This window comes from Helianthus annuus, chromosome 11 (assembly GCF_002127325.2).
Source record: "Helianthus annuus cultivar XRQ/B chromosome 11, HanXRQr2.0-SUNRISE, whole genome shotgun sequence".
In the NCBI taxonomy this organism is placed as follows: Eukaryota; Viridiplantae; Streptophyta; class Magnoliopsida; order Asterales; family Asteraceae; genus Helianthus; species Helianthus annuus.
Genome location: NC_035443.2, coordinates 176,628,170 through 176,649,372, shown reverse-complemented (window position 1 = coordinate 176,649,372; position 21,203 = coordinate 176,628,170). Strand labels below are relative to the sequence as shown.

The 21,203-nt window shown below is 38.8% G+C and overlaps 1 long non-coding RNA gene across 1 annotated transcript; it reads left to right on the top strand.

The window, feature by feature from the left end:
• The first annotated feature begins 1,052 nt into the window (after positions 1–1,052).
• LOC110891205 lies at positions 1,053–4,024 on the top strand. Its single transcript, XR_002565134.1, has 3 exons — positions 1,053–1,180; positions 2,364–2,447; positions 3,889–4,024. It is a non-coding gene; the product is annotated as an uncharacterized LOC110891205 (long non-coding RNA).
• Positions 4,025–21,203: the final 17,179 nt, after the last annotated feature.

The window sequence follows — 21,203 nt, the reverse complement described above, 5'->3', positions numbered from 1 at the left end:
AGTTGAACTCGAGAGTTGACGCCGAGTCGGAATCGCGATCCACAAGGCAGTAAGAGTATGACGTGGCGTTGATTCAGATGACGTCAGCATTTGCGATTGTAATTGTTGAGGTAAGAATGAGACCACACTGAGAGTTTTTTTGGACTGAGTCGGTGACGTCGAGCTCAGCTGTGGATACGGTGGTGGTTGGTGAACGGTGGAAAGTGAGAAGGTGAAAAGGATACAGAGAAGATGAAACCCTAATTTCGCTATTGGAGAGTGTGGAGTGAAGAGTGAAGAAGGGGAAAGGTGGACATACAGTGGTGAAATCTGATTAATTATGTTTTTGATTAAAAAACTAATATTAAAAGAATAAGTAAAATGACTAAAAACCCTTCACGTGTTTTGCATGTGAGGTGACTTAATCGAGAACATTAACAGAGTTGGTGTTAAAGGTTGAACCTGTAGCAAAACATGAACATAAAGGTTGGTTTTTGCATATTTCATAGTGAAAGGTACGAAGTGCAGTTTGGGTATAACATAAAGGTTGTTTTCTGCAATTTTGTCTAAAGTTAATTACATAACGTAAAAGGGTATTTTTAGTAATTTTACTCTAATTTAACAGAAAAGTTAACAAAAGTTAGTATTAATACCCCATGTTATTAAAAATGAAAAGTTAGAACCTGATAATGTGATTTTAAAATATTAGTACATGTCCTTGTTATTTTCCATAAACCACAGGGATTAACGGTGTAATTAACTTAAATTCAGTAAATCTATGATACTCTTTTTTTGTGTGTCATCTTTTTTGTAACACCCCAAATTTCGTAAGATATACTAAAATGCTTTAATCGTAATATTTAGCGAAAAGAAATGATAAATATAGAATTCTACTATTAGTAAAGTTTTATAAACTATGGAAAGTATAAAACACATGTGCACATGAAGTTAACCAAGTTTGTATGTAAAATGAAATAAATTGCCATGTTATAAAAGATAAGGGGGTTAAAATGAAAAATGTATAAATAAAACACTTGACCAAAAGTTAGTCAGTGTTTGGTGATGGTGTGCGATCGAGAGAAAGGGCAGGGGAAGAACAAAAACCCTAATCAGCCTAAATTCTTCAAATTGAGGGAGGAATTTGGCTCAAAACTAATGCATGAACCAAGATTCTTGACCACCCAAGTGTTCTTCACACCAAGTAAGTCGAATTTTATGTTTTGATGATGTTTGACAAGATGGGTTATGATCAATTCGTAAATTGATATGAAATTAAGCAAGATTGTGAATTAGAATCACCAAGTAGAACTTGTGTTGTGTGTGATTTTGAGTAATTTCATGGTTTGAAGCAAAACCCACTTGTTCAAGTAGTATGATGTTATGTGATGATCTTGTAGTTGTGAAATTTGTCTAAATATTATGAACTAGTTAGTGTGTGATGCATGAATATAGGTTAGATTGAAGGATGGAATGAAATTAAAGAAATTCTTAGTGGTGATGATGAAGGAAGATAAGAAATAGGAATGAAAGCATGATTTAGTTGTACATTGTGCATCAAACGGTGTACGCACACCAAGTGTTTGATGAAATGCCTAGTGTAGGATAGTGTGGGAAATTTCATGCTAACTAATGAATGAATATGTGTTGAGTATGGTAATGATATAATTAATGATTGTTGAATATAAGAGACGCGTAGTAGAAGGAATTCATGAGAAGGTGTTGTTGATGATATCATTTGGGTGGAAATGTGCATTAGGAGCTTGTACCATATGCTTGAACGAGGAGGATGCACATCATGTATTGGATCAATTTCTTATTGGTAATGTAGGATTTGATGTACACTAAATACAAAACATGTGAACTTGCTAGTAATGATGTTATGACTTCGTTTAAATAGGCTCACCTTGTATGTGGTGGTCAAATGTGAGATAATGAAAGCATTAACATGTGAAAGTATGTGTATGTAGTTAGGTGATCGTGTGGATGTAAGCATATTTCATCATGATTGTTATATATATATATATAGTGATGCTTGTGTAGCCTAAAATAATAATACGGATATATGGGGTTATGTCATAAGTTATATGTTAAACCGTTGACTTCCGAAAGTCAACAACGCGTCTACGCATAGGAAGCATGATTTGATTTGTTGTCTTAAAGGTAGGATCATAGGAAGTCGCATGGTACATGTTATGTTAATACGCGTTATTTGTGATGACATGATGAATTACATTAGTTTGAAAGGATATGAAATTGATTATATGTCTTATGCTTGTTAATTTTGACTAAAGAAAGTCAAATGTGAAATATGCGGTTGATATGATCGTTAACATGTACAATGATGTATGCTAACGAAAATGTGATTTGGTGACATGAAAGTATAGGAATCATGTCAAGACGGACTCAAGCATGAAAGGCTAACGGGTCAAGAGGAGACAAGGAATCGGATACGAACCCGGATGCACGAGGTAAGTAATTTCTATGATTACTTCTTAGTTGTTTATGTAAAGTCATGTGCAATCTAATTATTATGATAATTGAGGTCATAGAGGAATGAATGGGTATGATATCAATGAAGTATTAAACGGATCTTAGCAACTATCCGAGTATGATATGTGCGATTAAGAATGATAGCTAAGTAGTAGGATTGGTTACTTAGGCAAGAAAGTCCTTTGTTATTAAGGATAGGGCTAAATTGACAAAAACGCCCTTGATGGGTATTTCGGCCAAATGACCTTAAAAGTCGTTTGGAAACAAACTATTTGATTCGAGTAGTGTCTTGGTCAAGTATAAAAGCGAAGTATAGAGTTTTATATGCCATAGACCATTTAATGCGCAAATACCCATAACGGGTCAAAATAAGCCTTTGAGCGAAAGTGAGTTAAGAGGATGCAAGGCAACCGAGAATTTAACCTTTCATGATAGTCGAAAATAAAATTATTAAGTCCATATGGCATTGTGGTCAAATAAACAGATTATGTTGGTAAAAGCACGAACGGGTCAAATAGTTAGATAAAGAATAATAAGGCGGAAGCGTGTAAGATAGGAATTTCCTTAAATCGGATATGGGATTCCAAGTCCATATGATAGAATGTGAAATTAGAAGCATGTAGGAAGAAACGGGAGGTTAATCGGATAAACGGATCAAAAGTTACGCAAGTTTTAGTGCGTACGATCGACGAAAACAACACAGCAAGAAAATGGCAAATCTAGAGGCCGTCGCCGACGCCCATAGGGGCCGTCGCCGACGCCTCATGGAAAATGCAGTTTTGCCGACGCCTTATCTTGCTGTCTACGGAGAGTTTGGGCTACGCGTAAAACCAAGGGCCGTCGCCGACGCCCCCTAGGGCCGTCGCCGACGCCCTCCCCATGTCCAAAATGCTGTAAATTGTTATTTAAGTCAATTTTTGGAACATAGGTTCCAGTATGTTAAACGTGGACTACGGTGGATCTCCCAAGCATGGTTTTGATCGTGCCTTTAATGTTTTTGGGCTATAAATCTAAGTTTAGGTCCCATGTGATTAATATACGTGTATGTAGTGATATGTAAGATCTTGAATGTGTAAGTAGGGATGTAGGTGCGAATGCGAAGGTGTATATAGGTATGTATGAAGGTACGTATAAGTGTACGTATGTACGTAGAAACATAGGAAGGCGTGTATGTACATAGACGTGTATGTATGCATATAGGAATATATGCAGCCATGATTTAGATGTGTTAAGTAATAACGTTATTAACAGCGTGCCTTGAGAATGAAAAGCATTGCAGGTACATTATTGAAGCCTCATTTGGTAATGCATACGCGTATGGAATGTTTAAAGTTAGGAAGACAACGAAATGGGAAGCGTACGAGAATGAATCTAGTTATATAATGCGTGCTAATGTTATGAATGTATGTGTGGATGCAGGTTGTATGAGTCACGGAGGATTACTGAAAAGTGAAGATCGAAGACCGAGTCTTAAGTTATATTGTACGGGAGTGTTTGAATAAGTAATGTCATAAATATAATTTATATTTCTATTTGTAAATAAGTTCAAGGGGAGTATTCAGTGTAACAGTGTCATTTTAAAAATTTACTTCAAGTAAGTCAAGACGTTTAAAAAGAAAGAAATTTTAAAGCTCCTTTTTCCGCTGCGTTATCTTTAAGGTTAAACGTGTTAGGGCGTAACATTTTTAACTTCAGAAAAACAACACAATCAAAATGTGTATGTCAAGTTTAAACTCTTTTTGTGTCATCTTTTTATCATGTCATGTTATATTTTTTAAACACTAAGTTATAACCTGATGTATTACATGGGTTAAATTAATAAAAATATCAATTAGTTAACAAGGAAGATTTTAACAGTTATAAAACTATATTTTTTGGAAGCTTTTCAGATATAGATATCCGAACAAATTTTTGTGTCAAGTATCACTACTAAAAAAGACCTTTGATGACACACGAACAATAAAATATAAGCAAAAATTCACATGTTTTTATGATCAAAGTAAACCCACTTTTTTTGGTTTAGTTAAAAATATTTTTGAAATATACTTATTTTGGTTTATTTTTTATTTTCAGGATCAAGCGAACCCAAATTGAACAACGGAAGCAATTTGGTCAGTGTGAGTTCGGTTTGTTACAGTATCGCTACTCGCTATAGTTATAACAATCCTCCTAAAACATTCTCGACACCCTAATATATTTTAAAATGTCCCAATACGTCTTAAAATACACCCCGTATGCGAAAACGGACCCCGAATACCTTTAATTTAATAAAATAAAAATAAAAACAAAATTTACAGGGCTGTCGCGGGGCGCGTAACCCTTGGCTACCTTCTACGCGGGGCGCGACAGACCGGCTACGAGGCGACACCCGGAAGCCACCACGTGTCGACACGAGGCGAAGCTAGACAGGTGACAAATCAAGGCTAGGGCCTACTTACCCTACATCGCGGTCCGCGTAAGCCCCTGCTTACTCTTACGCGGGACGCGAGGGACTCAAATTCAGCCCCTATAAATTGGGAGCTCAGGCCTTCAGTCCCAACTCGCACCACACTTTTCCTCTCTCGAAATTCTGAACAATTAAAGTTATTCTCGGGTATAATACCCCTCTTAATAACAAAGTTCTGCCCCGTTGTAAGTATCATAACCCCGGTTACGTATTAGATACGTTGCCCGATTGATCCAGGGTTCCGTAACGGCTGTCGTGGTTCTGCCCGACGTAGCCGTTGGAATGTCGTCTCGGGGAGGGTATTACTAATGTAAATATTAGGTTATTATACTAACGCATCTGCATTTGTGTAAATTATAGATAATCACCAGGAAATACTTAAAGGAAACCCTAAGACAGCAATGTGAGTAATCTCGTTTTTGCAAATTGTTTTTACAAAACCTCACCTAAATTAAATTACATTAAACAGTGATTGAGTATTTGTATTCTACAATTATCATCGGTATGTTGGGGTTTTGCATACAAAATTTGTTACTACCTTGCGAGGAGTAACATGACCACAAGTCGGGTTGACAGTACCGTGGGTGGTAATTAAGTAGATGGAAACAAATGTAATTGCGTGACCGCCCTCAATACTGTACAATGATTTTTATTAAACTTGATTAAACTGGGATTCACTCACCAGTATTTCCCTCTGACAAATGTTTTTAAACGCGTTTCAGGTAACAAAATGTGAAAGCCAAATAGAAGCCAGCTGGACAGCACTGAAGGCTTGGAAAAGTGGCTATAAAGTTACCTAAAATAAAGAGATGTTTTATTTAAATAAAATAGGGTTTATCCCTATGAAAATGCGTGTACTTAAAACTTGGGATTATTCCCACGTGTTTAATATTATAAAAGTGTGGTATTTTACTCTGATAAATATTTCCTAACTACGGTCCTGATGTAATTTCCGCTGCCAAAAAGGACAAACACAGATACCACCAAAACTGGTCGCGGCCGCCCGTTCCCGTGTAATTAGGGGACGGGGGTTGCGACAATAGTAATCGAAAGAGAAAACCTTACATCGATCGAAAACAATAAGAACAAATATCAATAGCGATTCTTGACTGTCAACTTATTCAATTCCCGGTAGTCGATGCACATCCGAAACGACCCATCCTTCTTTTTGACGAAAAGGACTGGTGCGCCCCAAGGAGAGGTGCTCGGGCGAATAAAGCCTTTATCAAGTAATTCCTGGAGCTGACTCGAGAGTTCGCGCATCTCGGATGGAGCGAGTCGGTAAGGAGCTTTAGCAACAGGGTTGGCTCCAGGAATGAGGTCGATACGTGTTAGTACAATAACGTCTGTAGCTTCCGTCAGCATGTAGTCATGTTTTGTATATTTGTGAATAGTTTATGTTTGTATGTATGTTTGTAAAGCAAGTCAGGATATGGCGCGTTATTTTTGTTAAGTGCTGACTTTTGTTGACCATGCTAACCGATCGACTAGCCCAACCGATCGAACAGGCAAACCGATCGAACAGCATGTTCGATCGAACAGCAGGTCAGCCGATCGGCTAGCCCAGCCGATCGGCCAGCACTCATTCTATCCTGACTGTGCCTATAAATAGCTGCTCGGTCAGCTCATTTGTAACTTTTGACACTTTCACTCTCTGGCAAACTCATGTCCGTCTGAACTCTCTAAGGAGCTTGTACACTTTCATATTCAATCAATAGAAGATCAGACAGTAATTCAGAGTTGAATTTGTTCTCGTAAATCTGTTGTGTGATTCAATGAATTCCGCGCATTAATCATATCCGATTCAACTAAGTTTCCGAAGAAGGAGATCCTATCCAAGGGACCAACAAGTGGTATCAGAGCATAAGGAAGCTGAATCGAGATCTACGAAGACGAATTCACCGGAATTCGAGCTGTATTTGCTGATTTAGAGACGAATTCACCGGAATTCGAGCTGTGTTTGTTGATTTGAAGACAAATTTCACCGGAGATTTGCCATTTCTGCCGATTCGACTCAAATTTCACCGGAAATTTGACAGATTCTTCTACTTTCTACTCAGATCTAGCTTTATTTTTCATTTTGTCACCATAAAATCCGAAAAAAACTTAAAATTGAAAGTGATTTTACGGTTAAAATTTGATAAATCTGCTATAGATCGATTCGCAATCATCAGAAGTATAATCCTTCAAGTTTTCATAACAAAATTCGTCCAAAAACTTGTTCAAATTCATCAAAAAATACTGTTCTTGTTTGTTGATGTCAGCCGTTCAGACGACCTAGCTGTTCTTAGACTTGCTGACATCATCAACTTGTTTATATAACCGTTCGGACAATTTCAGTTAGATTGCATTCAGAGAGTGTTGCTGACATCATCAGTGTTAGTCGATCGAACAACATTGTTGATACTTGATATCTTTTGCTGACGTCATATTGCTAGCCGATCGGACAACCCCACCGATCGGATAGTAATTGATTGCTGTTACATTCATTTGACATTCAATCGAACAGGTCGTTCGATCGAACAAGCCGATCGATCGAACAAACTAACCGATTGAGTGTATACCGTTCGATCGAACAAGTCATTCGATCCAAGTGCATTTGTGTTAGATTTTTGAAAATCACAAAAAATTTTCTAAGTGTTTGATAAATTGTTTCAGGTACTTAAAAATGGATGAATTCATGAATCCTTTTAGTGAGATGTATGCATTCACTGGAAACTCTGGAGATGACACGTCAAATCGAACTAATGAAAACTCTCCTAGCGCGAAGAAAACGTTATCCGACGCCTTAAGTGTGGAAAGCGCGTATGGAACATATAACAAACCACCAAAGCTGATGGCGATCGAAGAGTATAACAGGTGGGCCAAAAGATTCGATGAATGGCTGAAAGCTTTCGCGTACCCGAGTTGGAAAAGTTTAAAGAACGGGTTCAACAATGGAAGAGTAGACTTTGAAAATTTGACAGAAAGTGAAGACATAGAAAATTTTGTGGCTGAGCAGAAGTGCATAGCATTGATACATCAGTCAGTGAGAGAAGACATAATCTCATTGATTGAATATTCTAACGCAAAAGATCTTTGGGAAAAATTAAAAGTTAAATGTGTTGGTACTGCTGAAATAATCAAAAACAAAAAGAAATTACTGAGAAAAGAATTTGATCTGTTCGGATGTCTAAAAAATGAGTCTGTTTCTAAAATGATTGAGCGATTTGGGCATCTAAAGCTAGAGCTGGCAAGACATGGAGTGATATATTCTCAAGAAGAGATAGTTGACAAGTTGTTTGACTCTTTGCTAGATGAAATGGACTGGCAATACCTTGCATTGATGATCAAGAATACAATCAAGTCTGAAGAGCTAATAGTTGATTTGCTGATTGAAAGGCTAGAGAGTCATGAGCTGGAGATAAAGAAAACAAATAAAGTCAATCATTCTTTTTATCAACAAAACGTGGAATTGTATTATCCAAAGAGCATGATTCCAAAAAGCGTGTCTCCTAAAACAGCCTTCACAGCAGAGAGTTCACAACCAACGAATCAAGAAAGCTTAAACAGTGGTTTTCATGGAGGAATGTCATTAAATGCTTCAAGTCAAGGATCATCTTCTAGTACTTCAAGTCAACAGCAATCTGTACCAAAGAATGTATTTCAATGCAATATCGCTGTGGATTTGAAAAATGGTCAAAATTTCAGTGAGGAGTCAGCAAAGCAACAGATGGTGTTCTTAGCCTCTGTGCTAGAGTCTTATGAGAGTCTCGTGGCTGGAAAGATAGGCAACACCAACCTTACGAAAGAAGACTATGATCAAATCGATCCAGAGGAGATGGAATTGATAGACATAAGGTGGTGTATGGCCAGTGCTGTTAGAAGGGCTCAACGTTTCATGGAAATAACCGGGAGAAAGTCTATTGGTGGACCAACCACCAAGTTAGGCTTTGACAAGACAAAGGTGACATGTTTCAAATGTAAGCAGAAAGGTCACTTTAAACACGAGTGCAGAAACGATTATGCTGATGATTCTGCTAATCTGTTCCGAGAGAAATTTCTGCAGAAGAAAGAAAGAAATGGTTCAAGAATATGCCTAAAGAAAGAAAGACTCTCAGAGCTCTCCAGTACTTCACTCACATCAAAAATCTGTCATGGGGAGATATTTTATCATGGGGATATCTTGAAGATCTGAAAGTGTATGCCATCAGGAGAGAAGAAGGAGTTCAATACTTTGAGTTCTTATCTGATATTGCTTATCTACCATGGTGGGATATGGATGAATTGGTAAAGACAAAGAACATTAAACAGTTCTACTTTGGTCCTGAAGTTCGTCTACATGATCAAGATCTGTGGAACTACATCAAGTTGCAAGCAAAGAATGCTTATCCTGATTGGAAACCACAGTATCCGAAGCAGATTGTAAGAATTTTGGAAAACGGAGAGAAAGATATAACTCTGGGTGTAAAGCTGCCCAAGTGTTTGAAAAACATGCCTCTCAGAGCCATCGAGCAAGATTTTCATGATATATTTCAAGGATGGTTTTACAATGAAAAAACGGCTGAGGCAGTGATATCTCTTTTTGACAAGTTCACCGGAGAATCTAGAAGAATCAGTATTTTGGATCCAATGTGGCTTGTTAACTGCTCGAAGAAAGACATTGATTGCTTATTTCTTAACAAGATTGTTTACGAGAAGAGAGACAAAGCTCAAGCAATGCAGTATCAATCGATAGTGGATGTTTGCTTCGCTCAAGACATCAATTCTGGTAGATATTGGAAGAGCAAATGGAGAAACATTGAAATTGATGAGTTCTTGAAGAGGTACAAGCGAAGTCAAAGATCAAAGGAGATAGCAAAGAGAGCTGCTGAGCTGGGTAGACGAAGAATGGGGTATGTGCCACCAACAGATCAGACGCCAATTGAATCTGAAGAAAACAAAATTCCAAAACGGGATCGAAAGCGTGATGGTGACCCAGAGTACAGGAAATGGTGGATGACTGAAGGTAGACACAAAAGACAAAAGATGTTAGAAGAAAGAGAAGAAAAGAGGAGGCAAAAGGCCAAAGAAAGAAGGAGGAACAGGAAGAACTGAAGACTATGCTGGAAGGAACTACAGCTACATCCGATGGGGAGTCTGTTAGTACAATTACGTCTGTAGCTTCTGTCAGCATGTAGTCATGTTTTGTATATTTGTGAATAGTTTATGTTTGTATTTATGTTTGTAAAGCAAGTCAGGATATGGCGCGTTATTTTTGTTAAGTGCTGACTTTTGTTGACCATGCTAACCGATCGGCTAGCCCAACTGATCGAACAGGCAAACCGATCGAACAACATGTTCGATCGAACAGCAGGTCAGCCGATCGGCTAGCCCAGCCGATCGGCCAGCACTCACTCTATCCTGACTGTGCCTATAAATAGCTGCTCGATCAGCTCATTTGTAACTTTTGACACTTTCACTCTCTGGCAAACTCATGTCCGTCTGAACTCTCTAAGGAGCTTGTACACTTTCATATTCAATCAATAGAAGATCAGACAGTAATTCAGAGTTGAATTTGTTCTCGTAAATCTGTTGTGTGATTCAATGAATTCCGCGCATTAATCATATCCGATTCAACTAAGTTTCCGAAGAAGGAGATCCTATCCAAGGGACCAACAATACGAAAGTCGATATGACGACTTGGCGGTAAACCTGGGAGATCTTCGGGGAATACATTCGGAAATTCACACACAACGGGGACATCGCTTACTCCCGGACTACCTTTCTTTTCCTTCTTCGCTACTACAATGTTTGCCAAGAAAGCTCTGTATTCCTTGCGGAGATACTTGCTAGCTTGGATACACGACATAAGTTTGAGTCCTTTTGAAGGAGTTTCACCGTAAACACACAGAATATCACCGTTAGCGAGCGCGAATCGAATCATCTTATTAAAGCACACAACTTCAGCATCGTTTTCACGAAGAAAGTCCATGCCTACTATGATATCAAAGCTTCCGAACGGCGACAGTTCTTCCGGCGATTTCGACATCGAATGTCGAGGGGAGATGGGAGCGCTTACGATTTAGGAGCTTCTCGAATTCAAACGACACAAAACAGTTATCGGCTCCAGTATCAAATAAACACGAAGCATAAATATCGTTCATGAGAAACGTACCATTAACCACATTGTTGTCGGCTTGGGCTTGGCGCGCGTTGATGTTGAAAGTTCTGGCGCGTGCTGCTTGCTGTTGTTGCTGCTGAGGCTATTGCTGCTGCTGAGGCTGCTGCTGCTGCTGGGGCTCTTGTTTCACAACCCTGTTCGGGCACATGTTGGCGAAATGGTTAGGATCGCCACATGCGAAGCAGAACCTGGCGTTGACCGCGGGTGCCTGCGCCGCTTGCTGGCCTTGAGGGGCTGGGACAGAGCTTGATGAGCAGTGGCTTGAGCTGGGGCTTGTCGAGGACCAATACGGCAGTTGGCGGTAAAGTGGCCGTACATATTGCAGTGTACGCAGAATCGACAGGCGATACCCACCAGGTGATGATAAGTACACGTCGGGCAAGCAGGGTGGGGGCCAGTGTATGCACGCTTTGCAGGCGGTGCATAGGTGACTGGTGCTGGAGCTGATCGGTGTTGTTGTTGCTGAGCTGGTACCGCTTGAAGTGGAGCAACGGTAGTGACAGCGCAGTTCTTGTTGCTGGAGCTGCTGTTGTTGTTCTTCCTCTTGCGACGAGAGGACTTTGATGACTGCGATGTGGTGACGGTATCGGCAGTTGGTGTGGCGGTAGCTTGGTGCAGGTTCTTTGAAGCTTTATCCAAAAAACCAGCTTTTACCCGCTTGTCGTTGATTTCAACGGCAAGCAAGTAAGTTTCTTCGATTGTAGTTGGCTTGGAGGCATGCACAAAATCTGCAACACAATCCGGCAGAGCGCGGATGTACTTCTTGATTGTCATGTCGGTAGTCTTCACTTGATCAGGGTAGATAATACTGAGCTGCTTGAAGCGAGCAGTCAAAGCAGCGTTGTCACCTTCCTTCTGCTTCAGGTGCCAGAATTCATCCTCCAGCTTTTGGCGCTCATGGGAGGGCAGAACTCTTCGAGCATAACGTTATTCAACTCATCCCATGACAGACCATAGGCTGTATCATTTCCGCGTTTGTTCCTTTCGGCTGTCCACTAGTCTAATGCGCGGGACTGGAAGACGCCGGTAGCATTCAGGGTGCGGAGATTGTCAGGACATCCGCTCTGTCGCAGGGTGACTTCGATTGAGTCGAACCATTGAAACAAGGCCGTAGGGCCATCTTTGCCACTGAACTCTTTCGGTCCGCATGCCTTGAACTGTTTGAAGCTGAAAGCAGCTTTATGGGTAGCCTTAGGAGCTTCGGTCATGGACTTTTCGGACGATTTGCTCTTGTTTTCGTACAGTTCACTCATGATCTGAGGAACAGTCTTTGCTACTTGCTTAGCGACCATGGCAGCGAGGCGTTTGTCTCTCTGTTCTTGATGAGAAAGTCGTGGGTGACGGGGTCCAGACGAGGGTCCAGATGACGACACTGTCTGCAACAGACATCGCCATAGGGCTTAATTACGACAAAATCGAATCTCACCTCACACACCTAATACTACTAAAGCTCAGGAACACATTCAATCACATAGTCACATAAGCACATAATCACAGAGGCACATAAACACATAGAAGCATAAAATCACGTAGAGCACAGAAGCACGTAATACACAGAACCCACACTATATTTTGCACGCATTCACCTTGAAACACATAGAAGCAGTCAGAATACAGAAACCTATCATTCAAAGTCTACGAGCGTTCGCGAATAACGTAGCGAGTAGTATACAACATGATCGAATAACATAGCAAACAATATGGCGTGAGGTCGTTCCACGAATGGTGGCGATTTGTTAACGTTTTGAGATAGGTGTAGTGTGAGTCGTGTTTGCCGATCAAAGCGATAGCGAAAAGCGAATAAATCACAAAAATTGTAACATATAAAAGATAAATCACGTAAAACACATAAAATCCATATAAAAAATGGCAAATATCAGAGTGGGCAGTAGCGAGTTCAGTATCGAAATACATAAAAATTGAGAAATAGATTGTCTCGGCTAGATAGACATTGACTACCCAAAGTGATTCGACTATTCACAAGGACCTGCAGTACCCACTGCGATCTTCGGGACTGTGCTCTCGCCTCGATTCTGGGCTAATGGCACGCATCCTTTTAGTTATAGTGTGACTTCAAGTCGTTGGAATCCGTCGAGACTTTGGTGAGAGTTTTGTAAAACCAAAATAGAGAGCGGAATAGTCGTCAAGGTTCGGGTTTCACCCCTGACTTCACAACTTTGTTCCTGTTTTGATTAAAAAAAGAGACGAAAATCTACGTTAAAGTATGGATTTCACTCCTGATTCAACGCAAATTCTCGTGTGTATAGATAAAAATGCGGGTTGGACAAGCAATTTAGTAAAGAGTTTGCGGTTTTCACACCTAATCTCGACCTAATCACTTGTTCATTTTCGAAAATTAGAGTGCAGTGATAGTGTAACGTGCGCGAGAATAGCGAGAAGTAGCAAGTATGCTCGTACACCACCCTTACAGGGTATGTACAAGTCGGTCTGTTGGTACCTAACTATGGACTAGGTCGTTTCTAAGACATCGACCCGAACTAGGTCGAGTCTTGCCTAATTCCCTATAGTTATGGTTCTGATACCAATCTGTCACACCCCAACCGATGGCGGAATCATCGGGGCGCGGCACTGAGCGAAACAGATTGTCTAGGAGTTTCCATAACAACTATATTTACCAATTATTTAAAACAACACGTCCCATACCATGTCATTAAAGATAATACAATTATTACAGAAAAGATCTAGTCAAATTGTTCTGTTCCGACAACTCAGATTTTTATTACAGACAATTGTTTATTGTTGACCTAGGTCTTTCCTAGCCTCGATTTCACAGCAAGCTAAGCAAATAAGCATCCTAAGCACCTGTCACATACATTTAAAGTAAAGGTCAATACACATAGTGTAAAGGTGAGCATACAAGTTTAATAGATATAATAGAGTTCGAAATCGTTACGCATAACCAGCACGTACACAGTGTAAAATGAGGCATGTTAGTTATCGACATGAACCTATCGATACCAATGACTGCGAGTTGACTGCCCAAGGCAGTTCGTAATACACACTCACCACAGTGAGCCATGTAACAAATTGTCCTTAACAACCCCTGAGAACAGGTGCTGAGTCCAAACAAATAGTACTATCGTTGCTAAGGCAGGTAGACAACATTCCATGTGTAAACATAACAAACAAGCATTCATTAAGTCCCGTATAACATGCGGTATCGGCTAGCGATAAAGTATTGCGTAGTGTGATTGATGTGATTTAGAATAAGTAACGTATGTAATACCCAAAAGTGCGTAAAGCAAAAAGGGATCGGGTATACTCACAGCGATGATAGATTGAAGGGAGCGCTAGAGAGTAAGGTTAGCCTGATCAGAACGATGGCATAACGATAAACGATGCGTAAAATGATACAAGTGTCAGTGGGTCGGACATCAGTTCGATCGGATGGTAGTCCGATCGGATAGCCGGTCGTTCGGGTGACAGTCCGCTCGGATGGTCATCCGATCGGGTGACCTTTCGAGTGGATTGTTCCTTCCTTTGGGAAGGATGTGTTCGTGTATGATGGCTTGACTTTTGAAGTTTTCGTTGTAGTATTTTGAAAACAGAGAAGTATCTCTACCTTTCAGGTCGGTCGATCGAACGGCTGTTCGATCGGTCAACAATCCGATTAGCGAGGCTTCTTAGGTTGAGAACAAGTTCACAGCAGGACGGTTACTCGATCAGATGATAATCCAATCGGGTGGCATCCTAGTGCATTGAACATGTTGAAAATTGTTTAAGTGTGGAAGTCAGAACATTACATATTCAAGTAACAATCCAATCGGATGGTAATTCGATCGAACCGCATCTCGTTCAATGTTCAAACCCCAATTGTTTGAAAGGAAAGTTGGATGTGGGACCTGTAACGCCCCAAAATCCCTATTTTGACTATGGGCGTATACTTAGATAGTATGGCATGATGTTGGGTATCAGGGGAACTTAACCTAGTTAAATGTAATGTTAACTTTTAAGTAAAATTATGTGGTAATGGAAAACATGTAAACTAATAAAACTATGAGGGTAGGAAGTGCACATCTAGAAAGATATATTTATATAATCAAATAAAAGAAAGAAATAAAAAGGAAAAAAGAAAAGGGGTGCTAGTGTGTGCGTGTGTGGGACGAGTTCAGGGGGAAGAAAGGGAGGCCATGCTCCCTTGAAGCTTCAAGGGCAAATTCAACAAATTGAAAAGGAAGATTGGTGATTTTGTCCATGCATGAGTCAGATTTGTGATCATCTATGCCTACTAAACACTAGGTAAGTTCCATATTGTCTTTTGATGAACTTCTAGCACAATAAGAAAGATGAAAGTATGAAATTGAGATTGATTTTGTTGGGTATGATATGATTTAAGATGGAGATTTAGTTTAGAATCAATATATAAGTGAAAGTATGACTAGAAATTTGTATGTGTTGGTAAAATATGAAAACCCCATGAAGGGTGAAGTGGGTTTTCAAAATAAGGATGAAACCATGGTTGATTCTAGTAAATTCGGCTATTTTGTTGTATATGTTTGATTCCTTTAAGTTAGGTTAAGTATGGTAAGAGACTAATGTGATTCTTAAATTGTTAATTGATGAAATGACAAGAGGTAGGGGATGAACATGAAGTACTTGTACATTGTGCATAAGTTGTGATACGCACACCAAGTGCTCGATGAAATGCTTAGGTGAGCTTAGTAGATGAGATTGTATGCATTAATGGATGAATATGCTTAGAAGGTGTTAGTAATGTAATTGGTAGTGAACTAATATGAATAATGTGCTTTAGATGAAATTCATATGAGAATTCGGGTTGAATGCATGTTTGGATCAAAAACATGCATTAGGGGATTGTACTTTGTGCTTGTATGGTGTGACGGTCACCATAGATTTGATGAATTGTTTAATGGTGATTGAGAAGTGAATGTGTACAAAATGTGAAACACAAGAGTCTACTAGTGAAGAATAATGTCGAAAAAAAAGCTAACCTTGGATGACATTACCTATTGGAGACTTACAAAGCACTAGTATGTGTAAAAATTGATTGTGAGAATAAGGAGATTATGTGAATACTTGCTAGATTCTTATATGACGTAAATGATGGTAAGATTGAATTGATTGTATTATAAATGATGTGGTAATAAATCGATGTCTTACGTATGTTAATAGTTGCCCAATAAAAGTCAATGTGATATTGGAATGGAATGATTGATAAGATGAATAATCATGTATACTAACAATGTTGTAACAAAATGGAATGAAAGGATATGCATCGCAATAGCAAGGAATTAAGCAAGGAAAGCTAACGGGTTAAGAAAGGACAACGAGTGAAAGCGAAACACGGACGCTCAAAGTAAGTAAACTTCCAAACTCCCTCTTTAGTAATATCTAGTAAGAAAGATTAATTCTATAAAAACTATTAGATGTTATGTGGAAATATGCTATTGATGACGAAATCAAGTAAGTAGCATTAAGTAAGTTATATATAATCGGGAATATTTGGATAAGTTGAAAGATGCTTAGATGAATATTAAACGGGTCAAGAGTAGAAAATGTAATGTAGAAGGGTGTTATTCATAACACCTCGATAAAACATGTTGGTATGATTTAGAGACTTTGTGTAATGATATTTTATGTTTTGGATGGCCCGAGAACTCGTCCGGAGGGTCAAAATGGCTGGAAATAAGTAAAATAATGAGGAGATGCAGGTTTGGCGTCGCCTACGGCGGTTCTGGGCGTCGTCGACGCTGCTTGGAACTCGCAAAAAGCTCCGACGCACAAAATGCATGTCTACGTGAGTGTTCTGCCGACGCTGCTTTGCAGCTGCCGTCGCCGACGGGACAAGGGGGCGTCGCCGACGCCACCCCTAAAATGCATTTTTCTGGTTTTGTTGTTTCGTTATCCGGTTGATCTTAGCTTCGTTCCGGAACCCCGTAAGCTGAAGTTTAAGGTGTTCGGTCATGTCTAACTTATGAAATTCATAAGCAAGTGATAGTGTAAGTCTTGAAGCAAGTAGAAAGATTACGGTTTGTGTTGAGAGTGTCAAGTGGTAACTAGGTAGGTGTGTGATTGTAACTTTAGACCGGTCAGATATAATATTTATGTACAGAATGAATATTTACAAATATGGTCATAGATAAATGGTGGTTATATACTTTAGAAGGGTGTTTGAATATGAAGATATATATGTACGAAATGTATAAGTAAGTATTAGGAATTGAGATAAATGGTGGTTATATACTTTAGAAGGGTGTTTGAATACGAAGATATGTATGTACGAAATGTATAAGTAAGTATTAGGAATTATATCTGTAAATAAATAATCATATTGGTAGCAATTACACATAATGTTATCCAATGGATACGGTAGCTTCATATGTGTTTATGTGAGGATGTAAATCTAGAATATCTATAGTTGTGTGTGGATAACCACGTTGTTTCAGAGAATGAACCCGGAAATGCAGGAAAGTGAATGTTGTGCTCTCGAACGGATGAAGCTTGAGGCAAGTGCGGAAGTCCAAATGAATATCTTTTGGAGTATATACATCATTGGACTTTCTTGAAGGGGTTATGGATTTTATTTTATGAATATATGTAATTGTTAACTGTCGTTATTTGCTAATATGTTGGTTATGAATGATGACCGCAGGTTACATGAATACCGTTATCGTTGCATAGGAATATACGAACGAAGATCGACACAAGTAGCTTGGATTGTACGGAAGGGGATTTATGTAAATAATTTTCTTACGCTAATCTTGTTACGTCACTATGTAAAAGTTATGTGATGGTCTTTATGAATGATGTCTTAAGAGCTTTATAAGTATGTTAAATTGTTTTAAATAAAGAAATTTTATAGTTCACTTTTCCGCTGCATCGTTTTGGTCAAAACATGTTTAGGATCTTACAAGTTGGTATCAGAGCCATGGTTTGAGTGAAATCAAGTATGAGGAGATGAATACTTGAACTCAAACCTATGTGCTCTTGTAACGAGAAACCCGTACAATCCGAGACTCGATCAGATCTAAAGGTAGAAGCAAAGGTAAGTATGTATTAGATTATGAATTTGAAGGGAACTAATAGCATGTTATGTGAAGGGTAAGCGCAATTCTTCAGAAGGAATGATCCGTGAATGCGGTCTAGGACCGGCATCAAGGCAAGTATTAGGACGAATTGACCCCAGGTACGTAGACTTAACGTGTGGACGTATGAAATGGTATAGTGAAAGAAAATTTTAAATGAATATAATAACGACATGGTAAAGAAGTTTTAAAAATGTTACACGTGCCGAAACTTAATTCTTCGGACATAAGGTGGCGATTACGCAAGGACACGAAACTAGTACGTGGATTGTGTACCTGGCCAGTACGCAAGAAATGTATGACGTTCGCAAGACCGCGATAATTGTTACAGGTATGTCCGTTAGAATTGAGTAACAGGTGAGCATATGGGTGAAATGGGTAGTAAGACTATCGAGGGATTGAGAGTACTACGTAAGTGTGAAAAGTGCGAATGATAATGAAGAATGTTGAATCCGTAAGAAAGTACGGATCAACAATGTATGAATGAAATGTTTGAATCCGCGAGACGGATTCAAGGAAGAAAGGCGTGAATGAAATGTTTGAATCCGCAAGACGGATTCAAAGAATGAAAGATATGAATGAAATGTTTGAATCCGCGAGACGGATTCAAGGAAGAAAGGCGTGAATGAAATGTTTGAATCCGCAAGACGGATTCAAAGAATGAAAGATATGAATGCAATGCTTGAATCCGCGAGACAGATTCAAGGAAGAAAGGCGTGAATGAAATGTTTGAATCCGCAAGACGGATTCAAAGAATGAAAGATATAAATGCAATGCTTGAATCCGCGAAACGGATTCAAGGAATGAAAGGCGTGAATGAAATGTTTGAATCCGCGAAACGGATTCAAAGAATGAAAGATATGAATGCAATGTTTGAATCCGCGAGACAGATTCAAAACATAGAAGGTACGAAAGGTATGAATAATGTGTTCGAATCCGCGAAACAGATTTAAGTTATAAAAGATGGAACTAGTCTACATAAGAAGAAGTCGACAGCCTGACCATGTATGCGTTAAACAAGTCATATAAGTAAATGCAAAACAAATGAACAAAAGAATGATAGGAATGAAAATATCCGAATGTGTAAGTAATTACGGACCAAACAAGTAAATATTCCTTAAGTGATATGACTCGAAATATATTTAAACTTTCATATATATATATATATATATATATAGATATATATGGATATATTTATGCAAATGTGTTGTATGCAAGAATGGTCGAAAGGATAAATGGGTCATACGGGTCTGACGGCGATCGCCATTAGAACTCGGTAGTTAATGTTTGACATGTTAAGTTTTGTACTCATAGGTGAGCTTGATGAATGGACACGCAATGTCACCAATCGGGAAGAAATGATCATCGTAAGATAAGGATAACGAATCAATGGAAGCTACTTCCGTCAGGTATGTATAAAAAGGGTTGTAACTTAATAGGAGGTTATGACTCGACTAGAGATGGACGCGTTAGAATAGAATGTATATATATACAAACTGTAATGCAAAATGTGGAGTGAATTTCAAAATGTTAGTAATGATTGTCGGGTGGTATCGAACTTGAATGCTCGTAAACGTGGAAATTCTGATATAAAATAAGAGACGACAAGTATCGTTAAGAAATGCTAACTTTGATGCTCGGCTTGTTGGCCACGTTCATTTGAACAAGATATTGTAGAAAAGATACGCATGACATAAATAACAATAGTAACCATGGAAAATAATGCTTAGTCTTCGTGAATTAAGTGCGGATAAGTAAGTTTAAGAAGGGTGATTATAGTTGTAAAAATAAGTCCCTGAATGATTATAGTATGCGTATGGTAATATATCGACCCCTCCTATGAGCTTAGAGGTAAACGGAAGTAATGATAGTAATGGAATGTTTAGGATGGCTCATAGTGAACAAAATGATAGATAGCATATGGTATATGAGTAGTATGAAATAAATCGATTTATTTCAATTAGTAAATATATGAATGTAATATGCTTAAATAGGAAGTCAGAAACAAGCCATAGACTTGGGTTTGCACGATTAATAATTGTATACAATTGGAATAAATTCGATGAATGAAACGCTAGTGATGGTATGCGCTAAGAGCTAGCATTATAAAGTAAAAGACACTAATAAGAGCTCTGGATCAGACCCTGATACTGGTGTGATTATGAAAGTAAATTACTAATTTAAGAAGATAGGAACAATGCGTACGATTATATTTATTCATGAATAAGACTTTTGCAAAGACCCTGAAAGAATTATGTTGTAGCGTGCCCTTTCAATGAGTACATGAGAAAGATAAGAGTAAGAATGAGCAAGGTTTCGGGGACGAAACCTCTTTTAAGGGGGGTAGACTTGTAACGCCCCAAAATCCCTATTTTGACTATGGGCGTTGTAACACCTCGAATTTTTGTGTCCAATGATGTGTTAACACGTGTCATTTGTTTACACGTGGCATCTATAATAAATAAAGGACTAATTTTGACAAACCTTGAAAGTATATAAATTCGAGGGTTATAAATGTCAACAAGGGTGAATATACTGTATAGTACCCCTAAATAATGCTTAAACCTTCAAGCGAATAAATTATAGATCGTACAAAAATAAAACGCGGAAGAAAGTGAGAGATTACAAACTACAGGGGTTAACTGTGTCAACATGTTTAATACTACCTCTGAGTGACCCTTTAACGTTCCCAAGACTTTGTAACGGTATTATACCCTCACTAAAATAATATATATGAATTACGCGAAGTTTCGATATGAAACGAGAAAGTTACGATCAAATTCGTAGAAGAAGGGTTAAAAGCGTCAACAGTGAAAGTTAAGGCTTTCCAATATAATTAATAAATAAACCGGGGACTTAATAATGCGGGTAATTAACACGAGGCCACCGAGGGCCAAACCGCAAAGTTACCCCTTCAAAACCGAAAGGTCAGGTGAATCATTACGAAAGATTTCGTTATTAATGGCCAGATTCAGTAATCATTACAAAAAGATTTAAAAATCCTGAAATCTTAACCTTAGGCGACCCGCGTGAAGTTTAAGCATTAGTTGAGGCGGGCCGCGAGCCTCTTAAATAACGC